Below are 26,689 nucleotides of genomic sequence, written 5' to 3'. Positions count from 1 at the left end.
CTATGAGGCCACCATCACCCTAATCCCAAAACCTCGTAAAGATCCCACAAAGAAAGAAAACTACAGGCCAATATCACTGATGAACATAGATGCAAAAATCCTTAACAAAATTCTAGCAATCAGAATCCAACAACACATTCAGAAGATCATACATCATGACCAAGTGGGCTTATCCCAGGAATGCAAGGATTCTTCAATATCCACAAATCAATCAACGTAATACACCACATTAACAAACTGAAAACTAAAAATCATATGATTATCTCAATAGATGCAGAGAAAGCCTTTGACAAAATACAGCATCCATTTATGATAAAAACCCTCCAGAAAGTGGGAATAGAAGGGACATATCTCAATATAATAAAAGCTATATATGACAAACCCACAGCAAACGTTATCCTCAACGGTGAAAAACTGAAAGCATTTCCCCTAATGTCAGGAATAAGACAAGGGTGCCCATTCGCACCACTACTATTCAACATAGTTCTGGAAGTTTTGGCTACAGCAATCAGAGCAGAAAAAGACATAAAAGGAATACAAATTGGAAAAGAAGAATAAAACTTTCACTGTTCACTGATGATGTGATCCTCTACACAGAAAACACTAAAGAATCTACCAGAAAACTACTAGAGCTAATCAATGAATACATTAAAGTTGCAGGATATAAAGTCAACACACAGAAATCACTTGCATTCCTTTACACTAATAATGAGAAAATAGAATGAGAAATTAAGGAAACTATTCCATTCTCTGTTGCAACGAAAAGATTTAAATACTTAAGAATGTATTTACGTAAGGAAACAAAAGACTTGTACACAGAAAACTATAAAACACTAGTGAACATAATCAAAGAGTACACTAATAGATGGAGAAATATACCATGTTCGTGTATTGGAAGAATAAATATTGTTAAAATGAGTATAATATCTAAAGTAACTTATATATTCAATGCAATCCCTGTCCAGCTACCAACGATATTTTTCATAGAACTAGAAAAAATAATCTCACAATTTGTATGGAAATACAAAAAACCTCGAATAGCCAAAGCAATCTTGAGGAAGAAAAATGTAACTGGGGGAATTAGCCTGCTGGACTTCAGGCTCTACTACAAAGCCACAGTCATCAAGACAGTATGGTACGGGCATAAATACAGAAACATAGATCAATGGAACAAAATAGAAAGCCCAGCGATAAATCCACGCACCTATGGATACCTTATCTTTGACAAAGGAGGCAAGAATATAAAATGGAGAAAAGACAGTCTCTTTAACAAGTGGTTCTGGGAAAACTGGTCAGCCACTTGTAAAAGAATAAAACTAGAATACTTCCTAACACCATATACCAAAATAAACTCAAAATAGTCTAGAGAGATAAATGTAAAACCAAAAACTATAAAAGTCCTAGAGGAGAATGTAGGCGAAACACTCTCTGACATAAATCACAACAGGATCCTCCAAGACCCACCTCCCAGAATATTGGAAATAAAAGCAAAAATAAACAAATGGGACCTAATTAAAATCAAAAGCTTCTGCACAGCAAAGGAAACTATAAGCAAGGGGAAAAGACAGCCTTCAGAATGGGGGAAAATAATAGCAAATGTAACAACTGATAAAGGATTAATCTCCAAAATATATAAGCAGCTCCTGCAGCTCAATTCCAGAAAAATAAATGAGCCAATCAAAAAATGGGCCAAAGAACTAAACAGACATTTCTCTAAAGAATTCATAAAGATGGCTAACAAACACATGAAAAAATGCTCAACATCTCTCATAATCAGAGAAATGCAAATCAAAACCACAATGAGATACCATTTCACACCAGTCAGAATGGCTGCTATCCAAAAGTCTACATGCAATAAATGCTAGAGAGGTTGTGGAAAAAAGGGAACCTTCTTACACTGTTGTTGGGAATGCAAACTAGTACAGCCACTATGGAGAACAGTGTGGAGACTCCTCAAAAAACTGGAAATAGAAATGCCATATGATCCAGCAATCACACTCCTGGGCATACACACCGAGGAAAGCAGAATTGAAAGAGACACATGTACTCCAATATTCATCGCAGCACTGTTTACAATAGCCAGGACATGGAAGCAACCTACATGTCCATCTGCAGACGAATGGATAATAAAGCTTTGGTACATATACGCAATGGAGTATTACTCAGCCGTTAAAAAGAAGCATTTGAATCAGTTCTAATGAGGTGGATGAAATTGGAGCCTATTATACAGAGTGAAGTAAGCCAGAAAGAAAAAACACCAATACAATATACTAACGCATATATATGGAATTTAGAAAGATGCAAATGATAACCCCGTATACGAGACAGCAAAAGTGAAACAGATGTATAAAACAGTCGTAGGGATTCTGTGGGAGAGGGTGAGGATGGGATGGTTTGGGAGAATGGCATTGAAACATGTATATTGTCATATGTGAAACGAATCACCAGTTCAGGGTCGAGGCATGTTACAGGATGTTCAGGACTGGTATGACCCAGAGGGAAAATAAAGAAAGGAGGGAGGTGGGAGGGGGGTTCGGGAGAGGGACCTAATGTACACCCGAGGCGGATTCATGTCAATGTATGGCAAAACCAACCAATATAATATTGTAAAATAATTAGCCTCCAATAAAAATAAATAAAAAAGAAAACATCGGCTGTTCTCAGGGCATTATAACCAATGAATTCCAAAATGTCTATGGAAACACAAAGGAGTCAAAAGAGTCAATGCAATCTGCCACAAAGCCCTGAAATGGACATAGCAGGCTGCTTGATAGCCAATTAGACTATCACACTAGGATCATCAGGACAGCATGGTACTGGGAAGAAACGAAACACGCAGAACCAGATCCATGGAATGGAATTGAGGGTCCAGACATAAACCCAAGCTTCTAACGTCAATTCCTCGACGCCAAAGGAGGGGAGGTGATACGAATGAGAACAAGAGCCTCTACAATGAAAGGCCATGGGAATTGGAGATGGTTCCATCAGAACAATCACATTGGCTTCTGGTCTCAGAACACATCAGGTTCAGTGAAACACATCAACGCAAAGCCTGAAGTGATGAAACTCCTGGAAATAAGCACGGGCCATAGGCTCCTTCATGTCATGGACTTCTCAACATTTGTGTGTGTAGGGGGGAAAAAATTGGGTCCCTTCAAGTCAAGGAAAGAGTAAACCAAAGGACACCCACGGGCTTCCATCCACTTGAACAGATTTGCATCAGAAAAGCTGAGCATTCACAAATCAAAATGGTAACAAACTGAACAAAAAAGAATATTAGCAAGCAGAATATCGGAGAAGGGGTTCCTACGTGTCTCCCAGAACAAACCCCAGACCGATCCCTTCCCCTAACACCAAATCCAACGACAAACCTTTAACTCACTCGACACGAAACCCTAAAGCCTCAAACAAGTTCAACAACATACATGCGTCCATGCATTCACATGCATGCGAGCATCCAGAGGAGAGACACAGAGAGGAAGAGACAGACTGAATTTGGAAAGGTCAAGAAAGAGAGGGAACGAGGGAGAGAGACTGAACAATGGAGAGAGGAAATGATTCGATTTCATAGAATTTGCATGAATCTCTCTTGTGGTTGGAAACAATGACTGTGCTTTTCCCGCAAGGGGGAAAATGACTCAAGATGATGAGACTCAAGGACAAGGATGCGGGGAGCCACTGTTGGGGCAGACTCCCCCAGCCTTCGAGGCCGAGTGGGGCAATTGAGGAGGATGGGGAAGGTTGATATCAGAGGGGGTGATGTCTGAATATGACTTTCCGGTCCTCCAAATGCAGGGGTCAAGAAATAGGCAGAAAGGGGACTGCCTTTTCCCAGGTCCCAAAGCCCATCCAGGCCTGATTCTGCCCCATTCTGTGCTAGGTCAGCCCTGTGTGGAATCCATCCTTTGGGAAGTCTCAGTGTCCAAGCTCCATGTGATAGCGGCCCAATGTTTGAACAGGCACTGGAGCTGTTCATAGGCTGACAGACCTAGGCAGGAAATGGGAGAGTGACCCCCACTCTGCAGATGGAGAGAGTGGGGAAAACCTGCAGGGCACATGGCTTGCCCAGGGCCACTTCACTTCTGAGAAGGAGCCTGGGCTGAAAGCAGCTGTGTCCTCAGAGCTCAGGCCCTGGCTGCACCCAGGTCTCCCCAATGCTGTGGGGTGGGCTGTGTGTGTCACTGTGCCTGCACGTGGCCTAAGGGCATGGGGAAACAGCCAGAAACCCAGAGGTTCCCTTGGGGAGCTTTGTGGAAGTGACCTCGGCAATGAACAAGGAAATGATGTCACTTCCTGGCAACAGAACCCAACAGAACCGGCAACCCTGGTATCCAGGCCTCCTCAGTGGAGAGGAGTCCCCAGCCAGATCACTTGCTTTCAAGATGTTCTGTTGTTTGCCCCTGCCCAGAGGCTGGGGCCTCAGGCGAACTCACAGGCAGAGAATGTGGGAACGTGGATGACGCTGGCTCAGGGACCCCGGAGAGGCCTCTGGGCCTATGCGCTAAGGAAAAGAAAGGTAACAGGGAGGCCCAGGCCGGGTCCGGCCACCTCTCCCGTCCCACATGGGGAAGCCTGAGGCCTTTGCCTGTGTGTTGATGGGGGTTTCTCGGGGTGTGTCTGCCTTAAGCAAGCCCAGCCGCATATTGGTCAGGAGCTCGTGGGTCGCTTTTGTCCACACCACAGGGGAGAGCAGGCTGGTGGCATGGGAAGCAGCCGGGCAGAGCTGGCTGCCCAGGCTGACCTCACTCCCTCAGGGGTATCTCTGTCCTCCCGATTGTGTATCTGAGCAGACACTCGTCTCTGCGCTTTCTGGGAGCAGAAGGGCAGATGGGCAGAGGCAGCAGCCATCCTGGCCAGGCACAGCTCAGAATTATTGAAGGAGTGCTGCTGATGGTCACTGTCATTGTAGAGCGTCCCACCCGAAGTGGCCCCTGAGGTGAACACCCCTACCACCACCCTGAGGAAGGGTTCAGAGCACCAGCCCCCTGCCCAGGAAGCCCAGTACAGGCTCCAGGTGAGCGTGGCCACGGAGGGCTCAGCCAAACTGGTGAAGAAGAGGAAGCAGGCAAGGCCTGCTGCATAGACACCACCAAGCACACACTCCGGGGCCCAGTCTCAGGCTGCCACGGAGCTCAGCACACCCGGCTCTGACCCAGAGCTCCGAGAAGCCCTTCCTTGGAGGCAGCAGGAGAGCCTGGAGCCCAGCAGTGCAGAGCACAGAGTTGAGGCTCCTGGGGCTGCTGCATGTGAGTGTGGGGAGGCGGTGCTTAGCCACACAGGGAGGAGTCCCCCAGAGTGGGGCTGGGCCTGGACCAAAGGCTGGCCTCACACCACCCATCTTGGAGACTGCAGAGAAGACTCCGAAGCAGGGCCTTCTTAGCGAATCTCTAGGAAGCCTTCATGTCCCCTTAGGCTCATGGCAAGGCTGGCATTTGGCAAACTCTTCTTCTCTCCCAGCTCTAGCTCTGGCCATGAAACTCAGCCAGCCTCCATGTACAAGACCCGTCCCTACAGAGGTGGGAGCTCCAGGTGCAGGACGCAGGGATCCAATGAGGGGAGATCGAGACCTAAGACAACCCTCCCAAAGCTACGGGGCGAACCGGGTACTTGACAGTCCCTTGAGCACATCGGAACTCTGTACCTGCACGACTCCCAGCCCCAGGCCCCGATGTCTCACCATGCCTTCCAGAACCTCCACCTTCACGTGTACATGCACCTGCTTGGGCTTTGGCGGCAGAACCCGAGTCAGGGGCTGAGTGACCACCTGCACAAGGGCAGCCTGCCCTGGCTGCTGCCAAAGACTCAGACGCCCACCATGACTGTCCCACCCCTGCAGGGAGAACAGGTCCCTGCTCTGTACAGAGGCCCAGAGCCCTTTCAGCAAACACATCGTCCAGGGGCGCGATTGGCTCTGCAGCCTCCATCCCTGTATGTTCCCCGTGGACGCCCTCCACTCCCTCCCCACCCAGGGGAGATTGACTTCCCTTCCCCTGAGCTGATTTTCATCAGGCTTCTAGGCATCCTTCTTCTCATCTTTTATGTCTTTTATGGCTTTCTGTATATTTTGCTCACAAGTGTGTGCCAATAAATTTTCCTTCTTTGATGCCATTTGGGAAGATGGAGGCCTTCACAATGCTGTGTAAGCATCACCACTCTCTACATTCTGAAACACTCATTCTATCCCCCTCTCACATCCCAGCAAAGCCTGGATTCATGGCAAGCACTCCCCGTTCCTCTCTCCCCCACCTGAAAACATTGAGTCTACTTCTCTCTGCATTTCTTCCCATCGTTTCGGGGTCCCCAATCAACGCCAATCACTAAAATGTGAGGAAACTGGATTTTGGTCTGACTGAAGGTGAAAGTTATAGTCTCTCAGTATTGTTAGAGTCTTGGCATCCCCATGAATTCCACAGTCCATGGAATTCTCTAGACCAGAATCCTGGAGTTGGTAGCTTTTCCCTTCTCCAGGGGATTGTTCTGACTCCCCACATATTGGAAGACCAAACTGGAGAATTCTGGTTTCTGTGTCATTTGAAGGAGACTTTGGATATCTGAATGGACTGTGTAGATCCTTTCAAGATATCATCTGCCAAATGAAGTCATCACGGCAAATATGCTCAGAATCTCCAGGTAGGTCGTCCTGTTGTAAGTGGGACGCATCAGGCACAAGTGAAAGGCTGAGTTCTTCCGCCGATACAAACAAACTCACAACAATAAACCATGGAGAATAAATGGAAAGATAAACCCACACCAACAAAGGGAGAAGTGTTCCTCAGAACACAAGGCCAGAGAAAGACAAACCATCCTTGTGGCACCCACATGCTCGAGCAAATCAGTTATCAGGAAGGAAACAGAAGAAACATGTGCAGGTCCAATGACAGGCAAAGCACATGGCTAGTGTAGCTCAGAGATGGCCTGACACTTTGCATGGACACGTGGGAAAAGGGACATACATTGTAGGTGGAGGTGGCCATCATCTCAGAGCTAGGTGCTCAGGATGGTGACAACCAGCCTTCGGGACCACAAGAGGGAGTGGAGGGCCTAGCAGATCCCATAGACATCTCTCTCGCTATGTGGGAGAAGAGTGTGGTGGACACATCATAGTCCCACAGGAACATCACTTGACGATCAGTGCCCAACCTCAGGGTGGATACCACTCCACTTCTGGCACGGTGGCTCCTGTCCTCTGAGATGCTCACCTCTGGCAGTCTGAAGCTGCAGGCCTGCTGGGCGCCTTCGGAGACGAAACTCCCTTCAGCTGCTCACACAGCAAAGGGCACACAAGGATGCCTGTGGAATCTGGATCACAGATGGAAGTTCAGAGCCCTGTCAACCTGAACTTGGGATTGGTGCTGAAAGGGAGGCCGCACCCAACTCCCTTTTCACTGGACACAGCGTCCCTGAGCTAGAACTGCTGAATCCATTCTTCTGTGGAAATGCAAGCTGAAAAACACCCATCTTTCCGAGAAGATATCCAAAAGAGTTTAGGAGCAACGCATTTGGAAACCAGAGGGGATGACATGCATGTCCATGGAAACTTGACACCTCTCAACAAATGCACTTGAAATGATTCCTAGACATATGTTCCATGCAAAACGGTTCACAAATCCAGAACGAAATGTAGCAGAGATTAGCATGAGTTCTGTATCTTCACACACGATACGGAAAGGCACTACACAAAGAGTAACAAGGGAACACAGTGAACTTTGTCAAATCCAAGATTTGGACTCTGGGGAAAACCGTCTGAAAAGCGCAAATGACACATCCCAAGCTGGGAGACAACTGTTTGCATACACAGAGCTTAGGCAGGATTTGGCTCTTAATACACAAATGACAGGAACACCAATGGGCCTGAAGGAGACACCAGGAGAAGGAAGGGACAGGGAGAGTACATCAGATGATGCCCAGCACTGAGGCCTGAGAAATACGGTCTAGCTGCATTCTCCGAGCCCCGTGGGACCCTGGAATAGGCCTGTTCTACCTGGAGGCTCAGAGAAATGGACAGTGAGGAAGGGGAAGAAAAATCCTTGGCATTTCTAACACTTCCAGCAAACGCTAAGTAGAAGGCAATTATCAACCCCACCGACAGTGACATTCCCTGAAAAGCAATAGCTAGGAGTCCATCTAACCCAGGAGGGAAGCCCTTCTTCTCAGAGAACTGCAAGAGATGGATGAAAGAAGGAGAAGCCCACCAATCCAATGGAAAATAAGCTGTGCTCACGGATCAGAGGAATTCCTCCTGGTAAGATGATATCACTTCCCCCTCCCCCCAACCCCCACCGTGGGGCAATCCAGACTTTCCACGCTATTCCTCTCAAAATACCAACGGGTGTTCTCAGGTCATTATAACCAAAGAATTCCAGAATATCTATGGAAAAACAAAGGAGTCAAAATAGTCAATGCAATCTGCCACAAAGCCCTGAAATGTACATAGCAGGCTGCCTGATAGCCAATTAGAGTATCACACTAGGATCATTAGGACAGCATGGTACTGGGAAGAAATCAAACACGCAGAACCAGATACATGGAATGGAATTGAGGGTCCAGAAATAAACCCAAGCATCAACGGTTAATTCCTCAATGCCAAAGGAGGGGAGGCGATACGAATGGTAACTGGAGCCTCTGCAACGAAAGGCCGTGGGAATTGGAGATGGTTCCATCTGAACAATCACATTAGCTATTGTTCTCATCACATTTCAGATTTAGGGAAACACGTCAATACAAACCTGAAGTGATGAAACTCCTGGAAAGAAACAAGGACCATTGGCTCCTTAATGTCAGGGACTTCTCAACACGTGTGTGGGAGGGGGAAGAAAATTGGGTCTCTTCAAGTCAAGGAAACAGGAAACCAAAAGACACCAACTTGCTTCCATCCACTGAACAGCTTTGCATCAGAAAAGCTAAGCATTCACTTATCAAAATGGTAACAATCTGAACACAAAAGAATATTTGCAAGCAGAATATCGGAGAAGGGGTTCCTTCATAAAAGAGACTGAGAACTCACACCACTAAGTCTCCCAGAACTAACCCCAGACATATCCTTTCCCCTAACACGAACTACCCGAAACCTTTACCTCACTTGAAATGAAACCCTAAAGCCTCACCCTAGGTCAACAATTCCCCAGCGATCAATGCAAAGAAATAGAGGAAAACAACAGAATAGGAAAAACAAGAGATCTTTTCAAGAAAATTAGAGATATCAAGGGAACATTTCATGCAAAGATGGGCTCGATAAAGGACAGAAATATTATGGACCTAACAGAAGCAGAAGATATTAAGAAGAGGTGGCAAGAATACACAGAAGAACTGCACAAAATAAATTTTCAAGACAAAGATAATCACAATGACGTGATCACTCACCTGGAGCCAGACATCTTGGAATGTGAAGTCAAGTGGGCCTTAGAGAGCATCACTACAAACAAAGCTAGTGGAGGTGATGGAATTCCAATTGAGCTATTTCAAATCCTAAAAGATGATGCTGTGAAAGTGCTGCCCTCAATATGCCAGCAAATTTGGAAAACTCAGCAATGGCCACAGGACTGGAAAAGATCAGTCTTCATTCGAATGCCAAAGAAAGGCAATGCCAAAGAATGCTCAAACTACAGCACAATTGCACTCATCTCACACACTAGTAAAGACATGCTCAAAATTCTCCAAGCTAGGCTTCAGCAATATGTGAATCAAGAACTTTCAGATGTTCAAGCAGGTTTTAGAAAAGGCAGAGTCACCAGAGATCAAATTGCCAACATCCGCTGGATTATGGAGAAAGCAAGAGAGTTCCAGAAAAATATCTATTTCTGCTTCATTGACTATGCCAAGGCCTTTGACTGTGTGGATCACAATAAACGGTGGAACATTCTGAAAGAGATGGGAATCCCAGACCACCTGACCTGCCTCTGGAGAAACCTGTATGCAGGTCAGGAAGCAACAGTTAGAACTGGACATGGAACAACAGACTGGTTCCAAATAGGAAAAGGAGTACGTCAGTGTTGTATATTGTCACCCTGCTTATTTAACTTCTATGCAGAGTACATCATGAGGAACGCTGGGCTGGAAGAAGCACAAGCTGGAATCACGATTGCTGGGAGAAATATCAATAACCTCAGATATGCAGATGACACCACCCTTATGGCAGAAAGTGAAGAGGAACTCAAAGGCCTATTGATGAAAATGAAAGAGGAGAGTGAAAAGGTTGTCTTGAAGCTTAACATTCAGAAAACGAAGATCATGGCATCTGGTCCCATCACTTCTTGGGAAATAGATGGAGAAACAGTCGAAACAGTGTCAGACTTTATTTTTGGGGGCTCCAAAATCACTGCGGATGCTGATTGCAGCCATGAAATTAAAAGACACTTACTCCTTGGAAGGAAAGTTATGACCAGCCTAGATAGCATATTAAAAAGCAGAGACATTACTTTGCCAACCAAAGTCCATCTAGTCAAGGCTATGGTTTTTCCCGTGGTCATGTATGGATGTGAGAGTTGGACTGTGAAGAAAGCTGATCGCCGAAGAATTGATGCTTTTGAACTGTGGTGCTGGAGAAGACTCTTGAGAGTCCCTTGGACTGCAGGGAGATCCAACCAGTCCATTCTAGAGGAGATCAATCCTGGGTGTTCATTGGAAGGACTTATGCTAAAGCTGAAACTCCAACACTTTGGCCACTTCATGTGACGAGTTGACTCACTGGAAAAGACTCGGATGCTTGGAGCGATTGGGGGTAGGAGGAGACGGGGATGACAGAGAATGAGGTGGCTGGATGGCATCACCGACTCTGTGGACATGAGTTTGAGTGAACTCCGTGAGTTGGTGATGGACAGGGAGGCCTGGCGTGCTGTGGTTCATGGGGTTGCTAAGAGTCGGACACGACTAAGCAACTGAACTGAACTGAACTGAACTGAAGTCAAGAATATACATGCATACATGCATTTCTCAGGCATGCAAGCATCCAGAGGAGAAACACAGAGAGGAAGAGACAGACTGTATTTGGAAAGGTCAAGAAAGAGAGGGAACGAGGGAGAGAGACTGAACAATGGAGAGAGTAAATGAATCGATTTCACAGTATTTGCATGAATCTCACTTGAGTTTGGGAAAAGTAACAGTGCCAATTCCCCCTGAAAGGGGGAAAATGACCCAAGATGATGAGACTCAAAAACAAGTATGCGGGGAGCCACTGTTGGGGCAGGCTCCACCACCCCTCGAGGCAGAGTTCGACATTTGAGTAGGACGAGGAATGTTGATATCAGAGGCGGCGATGTCTGAATATTGCCTTCCGGTCCTCCCAATGCTGGGGTCAAGAAATAGGCAGGAAGTGGACTTCATCTTCGAAGGTCCCAGAGCCCATTTAGGCCTGATTCTGCCCCATTCTGTGCTAGGTCAGCCCTGTGTGGAATCCGTCCATTGGGAAGTCTCAGTGTCCTAGCTCCATGTGAGAGCGGCCCAAAGTTTGAACAGGCACTGGAGCTGTTCGTAGGTTGACAGACCTAGGCAGGAAATGGGAAAGTGATCCCCACTCTGCAGATGGAGAGACTGTGGAAACCCTGCGGGGCACATGGCTTCTGAGAAGAAGGAGCCTGGGCTGAAAGCAGCTGTGTCCTCAGAGCTCAGGCCCTGGCTGCACCCTGGTCTCCTCAAGGCTGTGGGTTGTGCTGTGTGGGTGTCAATTTGCCTGCACGTGTCCTGAGGGCATGGGGGAACAACCAGAAACACAGAGGTTCCCTTGGGGAACTTTGTGGAATGGACCTTGGCCACGAAAGCAGGAAATGATATCACTTCCTGGAAACACAACCCAACAGAACCCGAAACCCGGGTTTCCAGGCCTCCCCAGCAGAGAGGAGCCCCCAGCCAGATCGTTTGCTTTCAAGATGTTCTGCTGTTTGCCCCTGCCCAGAGGCCAGGGCCTCAGGCAAGTTCACAGGCAGAGTGTGTTGGAATGCGGTCGACGCTGGCTCAGGGCCCACAGAGAGGCCTCTGATCCTTTGCCCGAAGGAACCGAAAGGTTACAGGGGAGACCCAGGCCAGGCCAGGCCACCTCTCCCGTCCCATATGGGGAAGCCTGAGGCCTTTCCTTGTGTGTGGATGGGGGTTTCTTGGGGTGTGTCTGCCTCAGGCAAGCCCAGCCGCATATGGGTCAGGAGCCCATGGGTCGCTTGTGTCCACACCCCAGGGGAGAGCATGCTGGGTAGCATGGGGAGCGTCCGGGCTGAGCCGTGTGCCCAGGCTGACCTGACACCCTCATGGGGGGTCTCCGTCCTACCCGGTGGGTACTGAGCAGACACCTGTATCTGTTCTTTTTGGGAGCAGAAAGGCAGACGGGCAGAAACTTTAGACATCTTGTCCAGGCTCAGCTCAGAAATATCGAAGCAGGGCTGGCTGGTGGTCACTATCATTGCATAGCGTCCCACCCGAGGTGGCCCCTGAGGTGCACACCCCATCAACCTCCAAGAGGGAGGTTTCAGAGCACCACCCCCTGCCCTGGAGGCCCAGTGCAGGCTCCAGGTGAGTGTGACCACGGAGGGCTCAGGCGAACTGGCGATGAAGAGGAAGCGGGCAAGGCCTGCTGCTCAGACACCACCCAGCGCACATCCGGGTACCCAGTCTCAGGCTGCCACTGAGCTCAGCACAGCCAGCTCTAAACCAGAGCGCTGAGAAGCCCTGCCTCGGAGGCACCAGGAGGACCTGGAACCCCACACAGCAGAGCACAGAGGTGAGGCGGCTGGGGATGCTGCATGTGAGTGTGGGGAGGCGGTGCTGAGCCACACAGGGATGAGTCCTCAAGAGCTGAGGCTGGGCCTGGACCAAAGGCTGGACTCAAACCACCCATCTTGGAGACTGCAGAGAAGACACCAATGTTGGGCCTTCTTAGCCCATCTCTAGGAAGCTTTCATGCCCACTTAGCCCTATGGCAAGGCTGGCCTGTGGCAAACTCTTCTTTTCCCCAATCTCTAGCTCTGGCCGTCAAACTCATCCAGCCTCCACGAACAAGACCTGTCCCTACAGAGGTGGGAGCTCCAGGTGCAGGACCCAGGATCCAATAAGGGGAGATCGAGACCTGAGACGTCCCCACCCAAAGACACGGGGCAAGCCGGGTACTGGCCAGCACCCTCAGCACATTGGATCTCTGTGCCTGCAGGACCCCCAGCCCCAGGCCCTGATGTCCTACCCCACCTTCCAGAACCTCCACCTCCACGTTCACTTGCACCTGCTTGGGCTTTGGCGGCAGAACCCTAGTCAGGGCCTGAGTGACCACCTGAGCAGGGGCAGCCTGCCCTGGCTCCTGCCAAGGACTCAGACGCACACCATTTCTGTCCCTCCCCTGCAGGGAGAACAGGCCCCAGTTCTGGACATAGACTCAGAGCCCTTTTGGCAAATACCTGGTCCAAGGGTGGGTTGGCTCTGCAGCCTCCATCCCTGTGTGTTCCCCATGGACGCCGTCCACTCTCTCCCGACCCAGGGGAGATTGAAATCCCTTCCCCTGAGCTGATTTTCATCAGGCTCCTAGGCATCTTTCTTCTCATCTTTTATGTTTTTTGTGGCTTTATGTATATTTTGCTCATAAGTATGTATCAATACATTTTCCTCCCTTGAAGCCATCTGGGAATATGGAGGCCTTCACAATGCTCTGTAAGCATCACCACTGTCTACATTTAGACACACTCATTCTATTCCCCCCACTTCCCAGCAAAGCCTAGATTCATGGCAAGCACTCCCCGTTCCTCTCTCCCCCTCCTGACAACATTGAGTCTACTTTTCTCTGCATTTCTTCCCATCCTTTTGAGGCCACAATCAATGACAATCACTGAAATGAAAAGAAACTGGATTTTCCTCTGACTGAAGTTGAAAGTTGCAGTCTCTCAGTATTGTTAGAATCTCGGCATCCCCATGAATTCTACAGTCCGTGGAATTCTCTAGAGCAGAATCCTGGAGTGGGTAGCTTTTCCCTTCTCCAGGGGAGTTTCTGACTCCCCACATATTGGAAGACCAAACTTTAGAATTCTCGTTTCTATGTCATTTGAAGGAGCCTTTGGGTATCTGAAAGGACAGTGTAGGTCCTTTCAAGATGTCATCTGCCAAACGAAGCCTCTTGGCAAATGTGCTCAAAATCTCCAGGTAGGCAGTTCTGTGGTAATTGGGACTCCTCTGGCACAAGGGAAATGCTGAGTTCTTCTGCCGGAACAAACAAACTCACAACAATAAACAAGGCAGGAGAAATGGAAAGATAAACCCACACCAACAAAGGGAGAAGTGTTCCTCAGAGCACAAAGCCAGAGAAAGACCCACCAACCTTTTGGCCCCCATATCCTCGAGAAAATCAGTGATCGGGAAGGAAAGAGAAGAAACATATGCAGGTCCAATGAGAGGAAATGCTCATGTCTCGTGTAGGTCAGAGATGTCCTGACACTTCGCATGGACACGCGGGCAAAGGGAAACACAGTGCAGGTGGCAGTGGTCATCATCTCATAGCTAGGTGCTCCAGATGGTGACAACCAGCCTTCGAGACCACAAAAGGGAGCCGAGGGCCTAGCAGAGCCCATAGACATCTCTCTCGCTCTCTGGGAGAAGAGTGTGCAGGACCCATCAAAGTCCCACAGGAGCATCTCTTGGCGATCAGTGCCCACCCTCAGGGTGGATCCCACTCCACTTCTGGCACGGTTGTTTCTGTCTGCTGAGATGCTCACCTCTGGCGGTCCGAAGCCACAGGCCTGCTGGGCGCCTGCCGAGACTAAACTCCCTTCAGCTGCTCACAGAGCCAAGGCCAAAGGAGGATACCTGTGACCTGCGGCTCACAGATGGAAGATCAGAACCCTGTCAACCCGACCTGGGGATCGGTGCTGAAAGGGAGGCTGCACCTGAGTCCCTTTTCACTGGAAACAGAGAACGTCTGATTGGCTACTGTTAGTCGGGAACATCCAGAAAGTTTAATTAGCGGATAGGGGCGACCTGTACGTGGAGTGCAGAATTTCATGGTTTTTCTCGAATTGCGGCTTGAAGCTTGGAGTTCTTCTCGAGTTACGACGGGAACCACTGTGACTCGCTAGTTTTGCCTCATGGAAGTCAGGTCTGCTGTCGTGTTGTAAGTGGAACTTCGTGATTCCTTTCGAGTCGTTGCAGGGCATGAGGGCCACATTTAGACTTGAGAGGGTAAACTCAGTTTTCCTCTCCAGTGGCCACAGGGATCTTGGGGTTGCTATGAAAGTTCCCCTGGGGAGTCACGCCTAGTCTTCGTTGAGGAGGGAACTAAGATTTCCCCCCAAGTTGTAAAAGGATTATCAGGCCCGCTATCTGTTGGAGCGCGAAATTTGGGCTTTTTCGAGAGGCTCAGCGGGGGATTAATGCCTCCGATCACGTTAGGAGTTGATACTCCGTGTTCCACTGGAGCTGCTGCAAACACATGACTCATCTCTAGTTGAGTGTGAACTCGGAGTCCTTTGACCTTGCTGCAGTATCTATTGGGTTGCCCTCGAGTGTCAGTAGATGTGACAGGACTCATCAAGTGGTGTGAGAGGAAGTTGGGATTCCTCTTCATTTGAAAGTGGAATGTCCCATTATCTTCAGCTGAGGTGTGATCACAGGCCTTCTCTTAAATTGTGGTGGGGAAATTCAGTTTTCTTCTCTCATCGGGATGGGTATCTCTGGGCGACCCTTAAGTTGCATCAAGGAAGTCAAGCCTCATATCGAATTTGGAAAAGGAACTCGGGGCTTCTGTCTATGTGTTTCAGGAAAAAAGATTACCTCATCTTGCTTTGAAAGAGGAATCTCGAGGTTTTGCTCGAGTTTCTGTGGGAAGTTTGGTGATCCACTCGAGTAACGACGGGAATATCAGGGAGCCTCCCGTGTTGTCTCTGGGAAGTCAGAACTCCTTTCCATTTGCAAGAGGAAACTTAGGATTCCTTGGCGTTGCTGCAAAGAAAGAGGTCTGCATCTAGATTCGCGTCGGTTTAACTCAGCATTCCTCTCCAGTAGCAACAGAGTTCTTAGGCTTGCTCTCAAATTTCACCTGGGGAGTCAGGCCTCCTCTCGTTTTCAGACTTGGAACTCCGCTTCCTTCTCGATTTGTAAAAGGGGTGTTAGGCCACAGTCGAGTTGAATTGGTACCTGGAGATTTTATCGAGAATGCTCGGGGAGTCAGGTCTCCACTCGTCTTGTGAGTTGATCCTCGAGGATACCTTTGAATCTGTTCAGTGGAATTAGACAATATCTTGAGTGGGTGGGGAGACCGGTACCTTTTCCAATTGTGTTTTGAAACCCTGTGGATATTCCCGAGTTTCAAGGTGGTACTGGCCTCCTTGTACTGTGCCACGGGAATGTCCGGATTCCATTCCAGACATAGCAGTGGGATCGACTGTCATCTGGAAAAGAGAACTGGAAACAGGGCACTTTGTCAGTTGTGGCAGGAAACTCGGTGTTCTTGATTGGGATGGGGTAGGTCGGTGTAATTTTTCAGTCACATAAAGGATGTTAAGAACCTTCTGGAGTTTCCAACGAGAACGTGGGACTGCCCTTGAGAATCTGCAACGGAAATGCTCCTTATCTCGCCTTTAGGGCAAAATCTTGTTGTTTCTCTCGAGTTGCGGAGGGAAGCTTGGTATCTCTCTCCAGTTGCGAAGGGAACCTAGGAAATCGCTCATGTTGCTTCAGGGAATTCAGGTCTCCTGTAATCTTGGAAGGGGTACTTCGGGATTACTTTTGAGACGTGGAATGGGAATAGGGCCTCCTCTGCTGTTGAGTCGGAAAAACATGTGCTCCTCTCCAGTGGGGAGAGCTATGTCGGGTAGTTTTTGAGTCGCATAAAGGGTGTCAAGTACCCATTCGAATTTCAAGCGGGAATGTGGGATTTCTCTTGAGGCTCTGCAATGAAAAATTTCCTCATCTGGCATTGAAGGGATAATCTTGTGGTTTTTCTCGAGTTGCGGCTGGAAGCTTGGGGTTCTTCTCGAGTTGTGACGGAGACCTCAGGAACTCTCTCGTGTTGTCCCATGGAAGTCAGATCTCCTATCATGTTGGAAGGGAAACCTCGGGAATCCTCTCTAGGCACAGCAGAGGAATCGGGCCGCATCTAGCGATGAGTCGGTCAACTGTGTGTTCCTCTCCAGTGGCGACAGGGATCTGGGAGTTGCTACGAAGGTTTTACTGGGGGGTCAGATTTCGTTTCGATTTGAGGCATGGAATTCTGCTTTCCTTTCGAGTTATAAAAGAGGAATCTGTCCTCTTGTCGTGATCAGGCCGTTCATAAGGGCTTTTCTATAGCCTCATCATGGGTGTCAGGTATCCTGTCCTGTTGTGATATCATAGTCGGTTTTACATTGGAGCTTTGCTAGATAATCAGGACCTACCTCGCTTGGAGGGGGAACTCATAGCAGCGGGTAGCTTGTAGTCTCTCTCGAGTTATGACAGGGACCTCAGGAACTCGCTCGTTTTGCTTCTCAGAAGTCAGGTCTCCTTTCGTGCTGCAAGGAAAGCTTCAGGATTACCCTCGAGGTGTGGAATGGGAATAGGGCCTCATCTAAGAATGAGTCTGTATATTGTGTTCTCCTCTCCTGTGGGGACTGCTATGTCAGGGAATTTTTGTGTCGCATAAAGGGTGTCAAGTACCCCAACGATTTTCAAGTGGGAATGTGGGATTTCTCTTGAGACTCTGCAGCAGAAAATTTCCTCATCTCGCATTGATGGGCGAATTTTTTGGTTTTTGTCCAGCTGAGGCTGGTAGCTTGTAGTTTCTCTCGAGTTATGACGGGGATCTCAGGATATTGCTGGTGTTGTCCCTGGGAAGTAGGGTCTCCTTTCGCACTGGAACGGAACCACGGTATTCTTCCCATGGCGCAGCAGAGGAGTAGGGCTGAATCTAGCATTGTGTAGGTAAATTGTGTGCTCTTCCTCAGTGGGGCCGGTTATGTTGGGGAAGTTTTGAGTCGCATAAAGGGTGTCAAGTACCCTTTCGAGTTTCAAGCGGGAATGTGGAATTTTCATGAGACTCTGCATTGGAAAAGATCCTCATCTCGCCTTGAGGGTTGAATCTTTTGGTTTTTCTCGAGTTGTGGCGGGAAGCTTGTGGTCCCTCTCGAGTTGCGACGGGGACCTCAGGAACTCACTCGTGGTCTTCAGGGACATCAGTTCTCCTTTCGTGTTGCAAGGAGAGCTTCGGGATTACTGTCGAGGAGTGGAATGGGAACAGGGCATGACCTAAGTTTGAGTCTGGAAATTGTGTGCTCCTCAGTACTGGGGACAGCTATGTCAGGGAACGTTTTGGGTCGCATAAAGGGTGTCAAGTACCCGTACGAGTTTCAAGCGGAAATGTGGGATATCTCTTGAGACTCTGCAGCAGAAAAGTCCCTCATCATGCCTTGAGGGCAGAATGATGTGGTTTTTCTTGAGTTGCGGCGGGAACCTTGGAATCCCTCTCGAATTGGGACGGGGACCTCAGGAACTCGCTCCCATGGACCCTGGAAAGTCAGGTCTCCTTTCGTGTTGGAAGGGCAACTTAGAGAATCCTGTCGAGGTGTGGAATGGGAATTGGGCCTCATCTAGAGATGAGTCCGTTAATTGTGTGCTCCTCTCCTGCAGGGACGGCTTAATCAGGGAGCTTTTTGTGTCGCAGAAAGGGTGTCAACTATCCGTTCGAATTTAAACTGGGAATGTGGAGTTTCTCTTGAGACTCTGCAGCAGAAATATTCCTCATCTCGCATTAATGGGGAATCTTTTGATTTTTCTCGCTTTGCAGCGGGAAGCATGTGGTCTCTCTCGAGTTATGTCCGGGACCTCAGGAACTCGCTCGTGTTGCTTCAGGGAGGTCAGGACTTCTTTTGTGTTACAAGAGAGCTTATGGATTACTCTGGAGGCGTGGAATGAGAATAGGGCCTCATCTAAGAATGAGTCTGTAAATTATGTTCTCTCCATGCGGGCAGCTTTATCATGGAACGTTTTGAGTCGCATAAAGGGTGTCAAGTACCTGTAAGAGTTTCAAGCGGAAATGTGGGATTTCTCTTGAGACTCTGCAGCGGAAAATTTTCTCATCTCACATTGAGGGTAGAATCTTGTGGTTTTTCTCGAGTTGTGCTGGGAAGCTTGGGGTCCCTCTCTAGTTGCACCGGGGACCTCAGGAATTCACTTTTGTTGCTTCAGCGAAGTCACGTCTCCTTTCTTTTTGCAAGAAGAGCTTCGGGATTACTTTCAAAGCATGGAATGGGAATAGGGCCCCATATAACATTGAGTCCGTAAATTGTGTGCTCCACAGCACTGGAGACTGCTATGTCAGGGAACTTTTTGAGTCACCTAAACGGTGTCAAGTACCCATTCGAGTTTCAAGCGGGAATGTGGGATTTCTCCTGAGACTCTGCAGCAGAAAATTTCCTCATCTCACATTGATGGGGGAGTCTTGTAGCTTTTCTCGAGTTGCGGCAGGAAGCTTGGGGTTCTTCTCGAGTTATCACGGGGACCTCAGGAAATCACTCTTGTTGCCCCAGTGAAGGAAGGTCTCCTATATTGTTGGAAGGGGAACCTCGGGATTTCTCTCCAAACGCAGCAGATGAATAGGGCCATATCTAGTGTTGATTTTGTCAACTGTGTGTTCCTCTCCAGTGGGGATATGCATCTTGGAGTTGCTCTCAAAATTCACCTGGGGCTCTTCTTGTGTTCAGGCATGGAACTCCACTTTCTTCTCGATTTGTAAAAGGGGTGTTAGACCACAGACGAGTTGAATTTGTAACTGGAGACTGTATTGAGAATTCTCGGGGAGTCAGGTCTCCATTCTTCTTGTGAGCTGATACTCGAGGATACATTTGTATCTGTGCAGTGGAATCATACAATATCTCTAGTGGGTGGGGACATCTGTTCCTTTTCCAACTGTGTTTTGAAACCCTGTGGATCCTCCCTAGGTTCAAGGTGGTCCTGGCCTCCTCCTAGGGTGCGATGGAAACGTCCGGATTCCATTCCAGACAAAGCAGGTGAATCGACTGTCATCTGGAAAACAAGACTGTATAACGGGGCACTTTGTCAGTTGTGGCAAGAAAATCAGTGTTCCTCTCAACTGGGGCAGGGTATGTCGGTGTAATTTTTGAGTCACATAAAGGATGTAAAGTTACCTGTCATGTTGGAAGCTGGAATGTGGGATTTCTTTTGAGAATCTGCAACGGAAATGTTCCTCATCACGCTTTGAGGGCAGAATTTTCTGGTTTTCCTCGAGTTGTGGCGGGAAGCTTCGGGTCCCTCTCGAATTTTGATGGAGAACAGAGGAACTCGCTTGTGTTTCCCCAGTAAAGCCAGGTCTCCTTTCGTGTTGGAAGAGGAATTTCAGGATTCCTCTGGAGGCGTGGAATGGGATTTGGGCTTCATATAGAGGTGAGTTCGTTATTGTGTGCTATTCCCCTGTGGGTTCGGCTTAATTAGGAAGTTTTTTGTGTCACAGAAAGGGTGACAAGTAGCAGTTCGAGTTTCAAGCGAGAATGTGGGATTTCTCTTGAGACTCTGCAGCAGAAAAGTTCCTCATGTCACATTGATGGGGGAATCTTGTGATTTCTCTCAAGTTGTGGTGGGAAGCTTGTAGTCTATCACGAGTTATGACCAGGACCTCAGGAATTCGCTCATATTGCTTCAGGGAAGTCAGGTCTCCTTTCGTGTTGCTAGGAGAGCTTCTGGATTACTCTCCAGGCGTGGAATGGGAATAAGGCCTCATCTAAGAATGAGTCTGTATATTGTGTTCTCCTTTCCAGTGGGGACAGCTATGTCTGGGAACTTTTTGAGTCGCATAAAGGGTGTCAGGTACCCCTACGAGTTTCAAGCGGCATTGTGGGATTTCTCTTGAGACTCTGCAGCAGAACAGTTCCTTATCTCTCATTGATGGGGAATCCTGTGGTTGATTTCGAGTTACGGCGGAAAACTCCGGGTTCCTCTGGAGTTGCTACGGGGACCTCAGGAACTCTCTCGTGTTGTCCCAGGGAAGTCTGGTCTCCATTCGTGTTGGAAGGGTAACCACAGTATTCTTCCCGTGGTGCAGCAGAGGAATAGCGCCGAATCTAGCATTGTGTAGGTAAATTGTGTGCTCTTCCTGAGTAGGGCCGCTTATATCATGGAAGTTTTGAGTCGCAAAAATGGTGTCAAGTCCTCCTACGAGTTTCAAGCGGGAATGTGGCATTTCTCTTGAGACATTGTAGCAGAAAATTTCCTCATCTCGCATTGATGGGCGAATCTTTTGGTTTTTTTCCATTTGCGGTGGGGAGTCTGTAGTCTCTCTCGAGTTATGACGGGGATCTCAGGATATTGCTGGTGTTGTCCCTGGGAAGTAGGGTCTCCTTTCGCACTAGAACGGAACCACGGTATTCTTCCCATGGCACAGCAGAGGAGTAGGGCCGAATCTAGCAATGTGTAGGTAAATTGTGTGCTCTTCCTCAGTGGGGTCGGTTATGTTGGGGAAGTTTTGAGTCGCATAAAGGGTGTCAAGTACCCTTTCGAGTTTCAAGCGGGAATGTGGAATTTTCATGAGACTCTGCATTGGAAAAGATCCTCATCTCGCCTTGAGGGTTGAATCTTTTGGTTTTTCTCGAGTTGTGGCGGGAAGCTTGTGGTCCCTCTCGAGTTGCGACGGGGACCTCAGGAACTCACTCGTGGTCTTCAGGGACATCAGTTCTCCTTTCGTGTTGCAAGGAGAGCTTCGGAATTACTGTCGAGGATTGGAATGGGAACAGGGCATGACCTAAGTTTGAGTCCGGAAATTGTGTGCTCCTCAGTACTGGGGACAGCTATGTCAGGGAATGTTTTGGGTCGCATAAAGGGTGTCAAGTACCCGTACGAGTTTCAAGCGGAAATGTGGGATATCTCTTGATACTCTGCAGCAGAAAAGTCCCTCATCATGCCTTGAGGGCAGAATGTTGTGGTTTTTCTTGAGTTGAGGCAGGAACCTTGGAATCCCTCTCGAATTGGGACGGGGACCTCAGGAACTTGCTCCCATGGACCCTGGAAAGTCAGGTCTCCTTTCATGTTGAAAGGGCAACTTAGAGATTCCTGTCGAGGTGTGGAATGGGAATTGGACATCATCTAGAGATGAGTCCGTTAATTGTGTGCTCCTCTCCTGCAGGGACGGCTTAATCAGGGAGCTTTTTGTGTCGCAGAAAGGGTGTCAACTATCCATTCGAATTTAAACTGGGAATGTGGGTTTTCTCTTGAGACTCTGCAGCAGAAATATTCCTCATCTCACATTGATGGGGAATCTTTTGATTTTTCTCGAGTTGCGGCACTAAGCATATGGTCTCTCTCTAGCTACGTCGGGGACCACAGGAACTCGCTTGTGTTGCTTCAGGGAAGTCAGGTCTCCTTCCGTGTTGCAAGAGAGTTTCTGGATTAACTGGAGTCATCGAGAGAATAGGGCCTCATCGAGGAATCAGTCTGTAAATTTTGTTCTCCTCTCCGTGCAGGCAGCCATTTCATGGAACATTTTGAGTCACATAAAGGGTGTCAAGTACCCGTAAGAGTTTCAAGCTGAAATATGGGATGTCTCTTGAGACTCTGCAGTGGAAAATTTCTCATCTCACACTTAAGGTAGAATCCTGCAGTTTTTCTCAAGTTGTGGCAGGAAGCTTGGGGACCCTCTCAAGTTGCCCCAGGGACCTCAGGAATTCACTCGTGGTGCTTCAGCGAAGTCATATCTCCTTTCGTTTTGCAAGAAGAGCTTCGGGATTACTCTCGAAGCGTGGAATGGGAATAGGGCCTCATCAAATGTTGAGTTCGTAAATTGTGTGCTCCTCTTCAGTGGGGACGGCATAGTCAGGGAACTTTTTGTGTCACAGAAAGTGTTTCAAGTACCCTTTCGAGTTTCAAGTGGGAATGTGTGATTTCTCTTGAGACTCTGCAGGAGAAATGTTCCTCATCTCGCATTGAGGAGAGAATCTTGTGGTTTTTCTCGAGTTGCAGCTGAAAGCTTGGGGTCCCTTTCAGGTTGAGACGGGGATCTCAGGAACTGGCTAGTGTAGCCCAAGGGAAGTGAGGTCTCCTTTTTTCTGATAGGGGAACTTCGAGATTACTCTTTAGGCGTGGAATGGGAATAGGGCATCATCTAAAGTTGAGTCCATAAATAGTGTTCTCCTCTTACGTGGGGAGAGCTATGTCAGGGAATGTCTTGAGTCACAAAAAGGGTGTCATGTATCCATTTGAGTTTCAAGCGCGAATGTGGGATTTCTCTTGAGACTCTGCAGGGGAAATTTTCCTCATCTCACCTTGAGTGCAGAATCTTGTGGTTTTTCTCCAATTGCGGCGCAAAGCTTGAGTTTCTTTTCGAGTTGGGAAAGGGAGCTCAAGAACACGCTCCTGTAGTCCCTGGTAAGTCAGGTCTCCTTTTGTTTTGGTAGGGGAACATTGGGATTACTCTCGAAACATGGAATGGGAATAGGGCCTCATCTAAAGTTGAGTCCATAAATTTTGCTCTCCTCTCAAGTGTGGACAGCTATGTCAGGGAATGTCTTGAGTCGCATAAAGGGAGTCAAGTATCCGTTCGCATTTCAAGCTGGAATGTGGGATTTCTCTTTAGACACTGCGGGGGAAATTTTCCTCATCTCACCTTTAGTGAAGAATCTTGTGGTTTTTCTCCAGTTGCGGCGTGAAGCTTGGTGTCCTTCTCGAGCTGTGACAGGGACCTCAGGAACTCGCTCGTGTAGTCCCTGGGAAGTCAGGTCTCCTTTCTAATTGGTAGGGGAACATGGGGATACAAGAGAGGCGTGGAAGGGGAATAGGGCCTCATTAAAATTGAGTCCATCAATTGTGTTCTCCTCTCAAGTACAGACAGCTATGTCAGGGAATGTCTTGCGTCGCATAAAAGGTGTCAATTACCCATTCGTGTTTCAAGCGGGAATGTGGGATTTCTCTTGAGACTCTGCAGGGGAGATTTTCCTCATGTCACCTTGAGTGCAGAATCTTGTGGTTTCTCTCTTGTTGCGGCGGGCAGCTTGGGGCCCTTCTCTAATGTGACAGTGACCTCCGGAACTCGCTCAAGTAGTCCCTGGGAAGTCAGGTCTCCTTTCTTTTTGGTAGGGGAACATCGGGAATACTCTCGAGGCGTGGAATGGGAATAGGGCCTCATCTAAATTTGAGTCCAAAAATTGTTTTCTCCTCTCCAGTATGGACAGCTATGTCAGGGAATGTCTTGAGTGGCATAAAGGGTGTCAAGTACCCATTCGCGGGAATGTTGGATTTCTCTTGAGACTCTGCAGGGGAAATTTTCCCCATCTCATCTTGAGTGCAGAAACTTGTGGTTTTTTTCTTGTTTCGGCGGGGAGTTTCGGTCCTTTCTCGAGTTGCGACAGGGACCTCAGGAAATCGCTCGAGTAGTCCCTGGGCAGTCAGGTCTCCTTTTGTTTTGGTAGGGGAACATCAGGATTACTCTCGGGGCATGGAAATGGAATACTGCCTCATCTAAAGTTGAATCCCTAAATTGTGTTCTCCTCTCAAATAGGGACAGCTATGTTAGGGAATGTCTTGAGTCGCATAAAGGTTGTCAAGTACCAGTTGGCGTTTCATGCGGGAATGTGGGATTTCTCTGGAGACTCTGCAAGGGAAATTTTCCTCAACTCACCTTGAGTGCAGATATTGTGGTTTTTTCGTGTTGCGGCGGGAAGGTTGGGTCCTTCTCGAGTTGCGACCTGGACCTCAGGAACTCGATCGTGTAGTCCCGGGGAAGTCAGGACTCCTTTCGTTTTGGTAGGGGAACATCGGGATTACGCTCGAGGCGTTCAACGGGAATAGTGCCTCATCTAAAATTGATTCCATAAAATATTTTCTCCTCTCAAGTGGGGACAGCTATGTCAGGGAATGTCTTGAGTTGCATAAAGGGTGTCAAGTACCCATTTCACTTCAAGTGGGAATGTGAGATTTCTCTTGAGATTCTGCAGGTGAAATTTTCCTCATCTCACATTGAGTGCAAAATCTTGTGGTTTTTCTCGAGAGGCGGCGGGAAAATTGGGGTCCTTCTCGAGTTACGACATGGACCTCAGGAACTCGCGCGTGTAGTCCCTGGGAAGTCAGGTGTCCTTTCCTTTTGGTAGGGGAACATCGGGATTACTCTTGAGCCGTGGGAAGGCAAGAGGGCCTCTTCTAAAGTTGAGTCCATAAATTGTGTTCTCTTCTCAAGTGGGGACAGCTATGTCAGGGAATGTCTTGAGTCACATAAGGGGTGTCAAGTAACCGTTCGTGTTTCAAACCTGAATGTGGTATTTCTCTTGAGATTCTGCAGGGGAAATTTTCCTCAGCTCCCATTGAATGCAGAATGTTGTGGTTTTTCTCGAGTTGCGGCAGGAAGTTTGGGGTCCTTTTCGAGTTGTTGCAGGGACCTGAGGAACTCGCTCGGGTATTCCCTGGTATATCAGGTCTCCTTACCTTTTGGTAGGGAAACATCGGGATTACTCTCGTGGTGTGGATTGGGAATACGGCCTCATCTAAATTTGAGTCCATAAATTGTGTTATAATCTCAAGTGGGAAGAGCTATGTCGGGGAATGTCTTGAGTCACATAAAGGGAGTCAACCCATTTGAGTTCAAGCGGGAATGTGGGAGGTCTCTTGAGATTCTGCAGGGTAAATTTTCCTCATTCCACCTTGAGTGCAGAATCTTGTGGTTTTTCTCGTTTTGCGGCGGGAAGCTTGGTGTCCTTCTCGAGTTGCTACAGGGACCTCAGGAACTCGCTCGTGTGTCCCTGGGAAGTCAGGTCTCCTTTCGTTTTGGTAGGGGAACATCGGGATTACTCTCGAGTCATGGAATGGGAATACGGGCCCATTTAATGTTGAGTCCATAAATTGTGTTCTCTCAAGTGCGTACAGCTATGTCAGGGAATGTCTTGAGCAGCATAAAGGGTGTCAATTACCCTTTCGCGTTTCAAGCGGGAATATGGGATTTCTCTTGAGACTCTGCAGGGAACATTTTCCTCATCTCACCTTTAAGGCAGAATCTTGTGTTTCTTTCTTGAGTTGCGGCGGGTAGCTTGGGGTCCTTCTCGACTTGCGACAGGGACCTCTGGAACTCGCTCGTGTAGTCCCTGTGAAGTCAGGTCTCCTTTCGTTTTGTTAGGGGAACATACGGATTACTCTCGAGGCGTGGAATGGGAATAGGGCCTCATCTAAAGTTGAGTCCGTAAATTGTGTTCTCCTCTCATGTGGGGACAGCTATTTCAGGGAATGTCTTGAGTGGCATAAAGGGTGTCCAGCACCCGTTCGCGTTTCAACAGGGAATGTGGGATTTCTCCTGAGACTCTGCATTGGAAATTTTCCCCTTCTCACCTTGAGTGCAGAATCTTGTGGTTTTTCTCTAGTGGCGGCGGGAAGCTTGGTGTCCCTCTAGAGTTGTGACATGGACGTCAAGAACTCGATCGTGTATTTTCTGGGAAGTCAGGTCTCCTTTTGTTTTGGTAGCGGAACTTCTGTACTACTCTCGAGGCATGGAATGGGAATAGGGCCCCATCTATGTTGAGCCCATAAATTGTGTTCTCCTTTCAAGTGAGGACAGCTATGTCAGGGAATATCTTGAGTCGCAGAAAGGGTGTCAAATACCCGTTCGCGTTTCAAAAGGGAATGTGGGATTTCTGCATTGGAAATTTTCCTCATCTCACCTGAGTGCAGAATCGTGTGGTTTTTCTCGAGTTGCTTTGGGAAGCTTGGGGTCCTCCTCGAGTTGCGACAGGGACCTCAGGAACTCACTCGTGGAGTCCCAGGGAAGTCAGGTCTT

This window comes from Moschus berezovskii, chromosome 20 (assembly GCF_049115385.1).
Source record: "Moschus berezovskii isolate FMDL1 chromosome 20, NW_MosBer_1.0, whole genome shotgun sequence".
NCBI lineage: Eukaryota > Metazoa > Chordata > Mammalia > Artiodactyla > Moschidae > Moschus > Moschus berezovskii.
The sequence above is the reverse complement of the archived record's forward strand: the minus strand, read 5'-3'. Positions refer to the sequence as shown.